The following is an 8,723-nucleotide window of genomic DNA, read 5'->3' on the forward strand; positions in this document are numbered from 1 at the left end:
CATCAATTCGATTGATGGTTAATCATATGCAAAAGTTACAATAAATTTATTCATCAAGTGTTAATGAACTAACAGAAGATCAATTAGTAATTAAATTACTGATTAGGTTAATTTGATTGAAAAAAGAGGATAAAATAAAATCTAATTGAATTAGATTCAATTAGGTTTGACCCAATTAAGTTATGAGATGATCTAATCGCTAAGGAAGAATTGTCCCTAATTTGATCAGAACTTTGATTTAATCAATTTTTAATTTTCTTAAAAAATTATAAATTTAATTAGATTAGATTTTATCTATTTTATTTAGACTAAACTAGATATGATTTGGTTTGGATTCAAATAAAAAAATTAAGAGTCCATATAGCATTGGACTCTTCTCCCTTGTGCACCAAAACTTGGATGCCACTTTTCTCCACACACAAAATTATTTTGTGTGAGATTTTTCATGTCTAAGAGTTTTTCCCTTCTCTATCTCATATCCCAATTTGGTTAAGATTTGGTTTTAAATGATATGTTCAAATTAGATTTGAATTAGATACCATATAGATAATGTTTGACATTATCTACAAAATCTTGCCGGCAACTTATTTTTTTCTCCTTATGTGTGTAACATTTTGAGGAGTTTTTTATTACAAAAAATTAGTTGGAGAACTGATTTATCATGAAAAAATATGGGAAGGGTGCCCCATATTTTTTTGGGCATGTATTCACGTGGAATTATGGAGGGAGGCGACATCTCATGGAAGAGTCCAAATGTTGTTGGACTCTTTACCCTACCTCCTTACATGCCTAATAAAAAGGGACCTATTTTTTGTTATGTGTGTGTAAGAGAGCAGAAGAAGGACTTTCATAGTGAGAAGTACTTGGGCATGGGTTCATGGCATGAAAAGAGAATCAGAGTCCTTTCTTTTTGGGTGTGTGCAAAAATCTAGTTTTTAGGGTTTTGGTCCTAAGAGTTTGGAAAGAAAAAAAAATAAGAAAAAAATTATTTTCTTCTCCATCTTTCTTTCACCTCTTCATCTCCTCTAGAAGTCTATCTTCAATCTCTAAAAAGATTTTAAAGATTTGAAAAAATGATTCAAATCAACCAAGAATAAGGTCTTCATGCGAACTAGCATTCCCGAGAAGACCGATCAGATCAGAGCTTCGAGTGGACTTTTCATAGAGGCCGGACACATGTATGACTGCAAGAAACCATCAAGGATCATTTATACTATATCTCTCAGTAGTGGCGATCATCGATCTGCGCTCAGGTATCAAGTTCTGAACTCAGATAGTTATAGATTTGATTTACTGCTTACATCCATGCATGCATATTTTATCATATGATTATTTTCGATTTTATATACAACATATCATGTCAAAGATCTTAGAGTAGGTTGATTTGATGATTAGATCATATGAATATTAGGTTAATATGATTAATCTAATTATCTTCTACTGTAATTTATTTTAAAAAAAATTTAAAATACACACATGAAATCACCTACGTTTTTCAACAATAGGAGGATTAATTAGTAATTGGATTGCTAATTGGCTTAATTTTATTAAGTAATGGAGCTGAAATCAAGTCTAACTAGATTGGATTTAATTTAGATTGATTTGAATTTAATTAGATCAAGTCTAATTAAGTTATGAGATAATTCAATTGCAAGAGAGATTAATTCTTGATTTGATCAAAACTTGGATTCAATTAAATCCTAATTGGATAAAGATTTCATTAAGAAGATTAGATTCCTAATTAGATTAGGTCCTCTTTGTTGGAATTTTATGATTTCATAGATGCAAAATTTTTCAAAACAAGTATGTAGCAGAATTTAAAAAATTTTAGATTAAATCTAATTTAATCTAAGCATGCATAAGATCAAATCTTCAAATCATAAACAGGATCATCATATGTGAGATAAGATTCAGATACAGAAATTAAATAGAAAAAATAAATTAAGAACATACCTCGGCATGATTCAATCTTCATCACAAACTGATGATCATGGATATCTCCCGAAGATCTCTTGTAGCTACACAAGTATCCGACCTCTATGAATATCCACACGAGATTTCGATCTGATCAGAAGCCTTTTGCTTTCACTGGGGTGCTAGCTTTCTTATAGAGATCGCATCTTGATAGTTGAAATTTTTTTTTTCTCTTAAGACACTCTTAGAAAAAAAGAAGAGATAGGAGGATATTGATCTCTATGCTAGAGATCATAAGAAGAACCCTTTCTTCTCTTTTCTTCCTTAAATCCATGCACCAAATCTCTACAATAGAGATGTAAGAATTTTGTCTAACTTTTGGACAAAAAGAAGAGGAGACATCCATATCCAAACATGGACAAGAGAGAGGAGAATAGATGTCCTAACAACCAACTCTTGACTGTGTAAGAAAGAAAGGATCAACGCAAAAACAAACCTCACGCCATGAACCTTTTCATCGTGGCCTCTCCCCTTGATTTTCTCCATGCACGTGTTGGAAAATGTGTCCCAAAAAGCCAATCGTCAAGCTGTTGACGGTTGAGCAACCAAGTATTGTAATTGATTTGTTAATAAATAAAATATATTTGGCATCTTCATCATAAGCTTTCATCTTCTAATGAACTCCGTTGTTATGATGAAGTCTCTAGGACTATTTAAGTTCGATAAAGAGAAGATTTATCGATTAGTCCTTAAAACTATTCACGACCAAATGATAAGCTGTTAATAAGGACGACAGCTTCTATCGAGCATAGGTCGCTATAGGCCATATGGGTTGGTTGTCCTCTTAACCAAGGAGTATGAAGACACTAGTATGGCATACAGGTGAGATGTAAGGGTACATCATCATTGAACATGACCAACTCCAGAGCATTCTGCTGTCGAGAATGTCTTTAATGGGATATAGGTATAAGTGTCTCTTAGACCTGAGATCACCTCAGTGACTTGCAAGCAACTCACTGTGCTTTGGTACTGGACTAACTGAATTTTTAATTCAGGGATGAAAGGCTTCTGGGCACAGTCAAATACTTGCAAAGTCAGAGTGTGATCGAGATGAGATTGACCACTCCAAGAGTTGGAGAAGAATGAGTCACTGTATTTCAATTTAGCAAAACCTTGGCCAGGGTAATCCATCAGATGGATTTGATATTTTGAAATACAATGTGGACAACCTGATCAGAGTTGACAGTTGAACTCTGAGGTGTCCTATGATCATTTTGATCAAGGGGATGAATTATATGAAAACTATATCCGCATGGGTTCTAAGGATGTTGTTCTACACATTTGACCTATCCGATCGTCGGGTACCATTGCTAGATGGTCACTTTGATTGGTACAAAAATTTGTTCTTATGCTATCAGCTTAGGTTCGGACCTATGAGGTCACACAAATTAGAGTTCATGATCCGATCAGATGGTTGATCAATGATTAAGAATCGTTCTAGGGTTAAATGATCAATACGATTGACATTTAACCCAGTGTAAGTGTTGCAGGAGGATCGATTAGCAATTTGATTGCTAATTGACTTAATTTGATTAAGCCAATGGGCTGAGATTAAGTCTAATTAAATATGATTTAATTAAATTTAGTTTGGACTTGATTGGATCAAGTCCAATTGGTTTATTGGATAAGCCAAGTGCAAGGAAAAACTAGTCCTAGTTCAACTAGGACTTGGGTCAATCTAATTTCTAATTTGATTAAAAAATTAAATCAGATTTAAATCTAATTTAATCTAATTAAATTAAGTTCTTAATTGGGTTAAAACCTATTTTAATTAGGTTGATCTAATTTTAGTTTGATTTGATTTGGGAAACCAAATTAAAACAAGTCATAAGATATAATCCTAGTAAGACTAGGATTCCACCTTGCACCACATAAGCCTTCCCCACACCCTCTCTCTCATTCAATGCCAATCTCCTCTTATTTTGTGCGATAAAAGCCCTCTCCTAGGTCTCTCCCACGTTCACAAAAGGTCTCCTCTTTTTTTTCTTACATGGAAGGTGGTTTGGATCAAATCAAAAAGGAATAAGTTTGGATTTCGAATTCTATGAGATAGAGTTTTAGAAATCCAAAACTCTTTCAATTTTGCACCGAATTTATCCAAATTTTTTTTGGAATTTTTATGACTTTTAGGGTATACATTTTGTACCCTTTTCTAGTAATCCATGCACAAAAATATGGAGGAGGTGCTCAAGAGTTGGGCGCCCCTAACTTGCCATGTTTGGATAAGCCTTGACTAGGTATTTGACCTAGACAAGGACTCTATCATATCTCTCTATATAAGATGAGTTTCTTTATAAAATTTTTGGAGAAGATAGAGATTTGAGAGGCCTTTGAGTTATCCAAAAATTAGAGAGAAAGACCTTTAGGTCGTAGAGATATAAAAGACACATGTTAGGGTGTCTAGAGAGAGAAATGAGAAGAAGAAGAGGGTCTTCTTCTAGGGTTGTTTGTTTTTCATATCTTTCCTCCCTCCATCTTGAGTTTCCTGAGAGCATCTCAGATCTGAAACTCCTCCTTCTACTTTTCATCTTTGGAAGAGTCCAAATCAAGAAGAAGGAGGCACCTGATCAACCATCAAAGAAGGATCAGCGCAGTACTAGCATACTGTGCTGATTTTCTGAAGCAGGACTTCTGATCGAGATTCGTGGGCTCATGTGGATGACTTCTAGAGGCCGGACGCATGTGCGGCTTGCAACATCATCCTCAAGCCTGGATCAGTGAGGTTAAAACATCTAACTTGCAAGGTAATAGATCTGATCTATTGTTTACATTAGATGTAGTATAGAAACATGTTGATATGATCAACATGTAGTTCATGCTATATTTATATATTTTAATTTCTGATTTAATGCTATGTAATAATCATATAATAAGATCTTAGATCTAAAAATTTTCTGATTTTAAAAAATAATTTTGATTTATTTTAGTCTTCCGCTGTATGATCTTGAAAAAGTTTCAAGATCTAACCATGAAACCCTAGATCTGGTTCCTACAATTGGTATCAGAGCAAAGTTCTTTATTACATGATTATTTATACATGCTTAGATTATTTTTTAAATTAGATCTAATTTATAATCTAATTATTAAATTTGAAATTAAAATTTTAGATCAATCACAAACTGCAAGGTTGTCCTGCTGTAAAGTTTACCCCTTACAGTGCAAAGGTGGTCCTAGTTTGTGTAGATCTATCTTTAATCATAAATTTATTAGATATGATCTAGATTAAATTTATAATTTATTAGATTTAAAAGATGTTTAAATCTAAAATAAAATCTCTTTGTTAATAATTTTTGTGCAAAGAAATTGTTTAAAGTTGAAATTGTTTCAATTACATGAACCTGTTTAGATTAGATCTAAAGTAGTTTCATGTTTATTTCACTTGTATCTTGATTATGAATCAAACATGCAATATGGTTGGTAGAATCATATTATAAAATTATTTTATAAATATAAAAATTATTTTTTGAAAAGCTGAACCCAACCCTCAGCCCAAAACTTAATTAAGAATTAAGAAGTTGTTTGATTAGGTTCTAGGATTCTGAATTGAAGAACCTAAGACACAAATCATAACACATTGGGTTAATGGGTTAGTGGGAATTAGGTCCATTAATTGGGTTAGACCTATGGTTAGATTAAAGATGGACTTAATTAGAGAATTGACTAAATCTAATCAATTGTTATCTTAGATTAGGTCAAGGATTCTCTAGATCAATTACAATAGTTGTAGTTGGTCAAGTCCATGTCTTTAACGAGAACCAAATGGACTTGATTCTTGGCTAAGCGGTCTAGCACGAACTGTTAGGTTGATCTAATCGAAACTAATTAAACCAGTTGGTGTCTAAGGTAAACCAGACCGGTGGTTTTTAATTGGAAGCCCGCTTACCTGGCCATTTCTGATGGTGTTTAAGGCAAGCTTTGGCAGACCCTCTCACTGATCGAACTTACCTGGCCTCTTGGTAAAATTATGTTTTGATCAGATCACTTGACTATTCGAGCTGACCCATGTCAGCTAGGTAAATCAGTGTGACTAATTTAGGTGCTCCTAGACCAGCCCTTTTAATGATCTCCCTTAAGCTGACTTGGTGAAGCCAGTGGGAGGATCATGATAAGCTGGTTCATCTGACCTCATCCTCTATATTATTTAAATCTTCTAAAATTATTAGGTCCTTAAAATGACAAAGTTATGGAGATAACTGAGTCATAGTCTCCCATTAAGGTGTTTGATAATGAGTCCATTAACTCAATAATCATTGCAGACCCAAAGGCCTGGTGCTTGTTGACTAATGGAATTATCACTCATCATATGACGACTTGGAAGTGTCTCTCTAATGGTGGTTAGGTGAGCCAACCAAAGTTGGGCTTAATCATTCGTTGGTTAGATACACCAAGTATGATCATGTTAATGGTTGGATCTAACTGGATCCTTACAATGGAGACCAAAGCCTACTGATTAGGTTTCTGGGGCAAAATTAAAATTACTAAAAATTATTTAGAGAAATAATTGGTTATGAACTTACCCTTAGATGTACATGGGTTGGCCAACTAAAGTTGGGCTTGTGTGCAGTCTAAGTGGATTCTAGTACCCACTAAGAAATTAGGGTAATTCCTCGAATTGAAGGTAGAGGCTACCAATTCAAATAAAATAATGGGAGAAACCTTTTGATTAAAGTCCAAATCCTTAGGTTTAATGAATCAATTACTAATTAGGTTATGGTTTTCTTTTGTGCAGATATGGCCACTTCCCTATCGCTCCGATCATTGTTGGACAATGATAAGTTGGTGGGACCCAACTTCGGTAGCTGGTACCGAAAGTTGAAGATAGTCCTGGGGCATGAACGGATCCTATATGTGATAATGGATCCTACACCTGAGGAGCCAGCTGTCAATGCACATAGAACAGTCAGAGACACTTACCAGAAGTGGCTCAGTGATCGGACCACGGTGCGCTGTATCATGCTGGCTGCTATGAGTGACGAGTTCAGTCACAGATTCGAGATGGCTCAGCCAAAGGACATGCTTCAAGTGTTGAAGGATGCCTTTGGCACACCCGATGATGTGGAGAGGCATAAGACTAGTTGTGCCATCTTCAATGCCAAAATGCGGGATGGTGCCTCTGTCACTGATCATGTATTGTACATGATCGAGCTGATGAAACGATTGAGTAAGCTTGGCTTTCCCTTGCATGAGCAGCTTGGGAAAGATGCAATACTGAACTTGCTGCCCAAGTCTTATCTCCCATTCCTCACTCATTATAGAATGACAAAGCCTGAAGTAAACTACCACGGATTACTGGGGTTGCTTCAGAACTTTGAGAAAGATCACCAACTCCATAAAGAGTTGGTGAACTTAGTGGGAGGTTCATCTTCTGGTTCTCGACCCTTTAAGAAAGGAAAGAAGAACAAGAAGAAGAAAGTGAAGAAGGTGCAAGTTCAGGCTGGGACATCTGTGCAGTGTCAGACCAAAAAGATCAAACCCGATAAGAGTCAAGCTGAATGCTTCTTTTGCAAGAAGCGGGGGCACTGGAAGAGGAACTGTCCCCAGTACATTGCCTCCCTAGACCCAAACAGGCAGAGAAAGCAGCAAGTTGTTGCTGGGCAAGGTATTTATATGATAACTCCTTGCAATTTTTCTATTTGTGATATAGCTGACTGGTATTGGATATCGGTAGCCCTTACCATATTTGCAATTCATTACAGGGGTTGCAGGTCAGTAGGAGATTCGAGCAAGGCGAGAGGTCCCTGAATGTTGGAGATGGAAGACCAGTTTCAGTTCTAGCATTAGGAATCTTGAAACTTATATTTGAATCCCATATCGTTGTTCTTAATGATTGTCATTTCTGTCCCAATTTCTTTTTAAATGTCATTTCTGTAGGCCTTCTGGCCAAAAATGATTATGAAATTTCAATAAAGAAATAAATTTGTAATATCATTGAGAATGGTGTTACTATTTTTTGTGGACATTTGAACAATGGTGTGTATATGTTATCACAACCTGTTAATGTAGTCTATTCAACTGGCAAGTACCCTAGATTAGATAGTGTGTCAGATATCTACTTATGGCACTGTAGGCTAGGTCATATAAACAAGAACAGAATAAACAGGTTGACTCAAGAGGGAATCCTTGAAGTTAGTGATTGTGAATCACTTCCAACCTGTGAGTCCTGTCTTCTTGGTAAAATGACCAAGTCACCTTTTACTGAAAAAGATGAGAGAGCTACTGAGCTCTTGGGCCTAGTACATACTGATGTATGCGGGCCCATGAGCACCAGTGCTAGAGGTGGATATTTCTACTTCATAACTTTCACGGATGACCTATCCCGATATGGATATGTCTATCTGATGAAACATAAGTTGGATTCATTTGAAATGTTCAAACGATTCCGAAGTGAAGTAGAAAAACAAACTGGGAAGAGTATTAAAACTCTTCGATCTGATCGAGGAGGAGAATACCTTTCTAGTAAATTTCTCACATATCTAGGAGAGAATGGGATTCTCTCTCAATGGACTCCTCCAGGAACACCACAGCAAATGGTGTGTCTGAAAGGAGGAATCGGACTCTGTTAGACATGGTCCGATCCATGATGGGTTTTGCTAGCTTGCTGATATCTTTCTGGGGATATGAAGTCGAATCGGCCTGTTATCTGTTAAATAGGGTTCCAAGTAAGTCTGTAATTAAGACTCCATATGAGATATGAACAGGGCGTAAGCCAGTACTTTCACACTTTAAGGTCTGGGGGTGCCCAGCCTATG

Source organism: Elaeis guineensis, chromosome 6, assembly GCF_000442705.2.
Source record: "Elaeis guineensis isolate ETL-2024a chromosome 6, EG11, whole genome shotgun sequence".
Classification (NCBI taxonomy): domain Eukaryota; kingdom Viridiplantae; phylum Streptophyta; class Magnoliopsida; order Arecales; family Arecaceae; genus Elaeis; species Elaeis guineensis.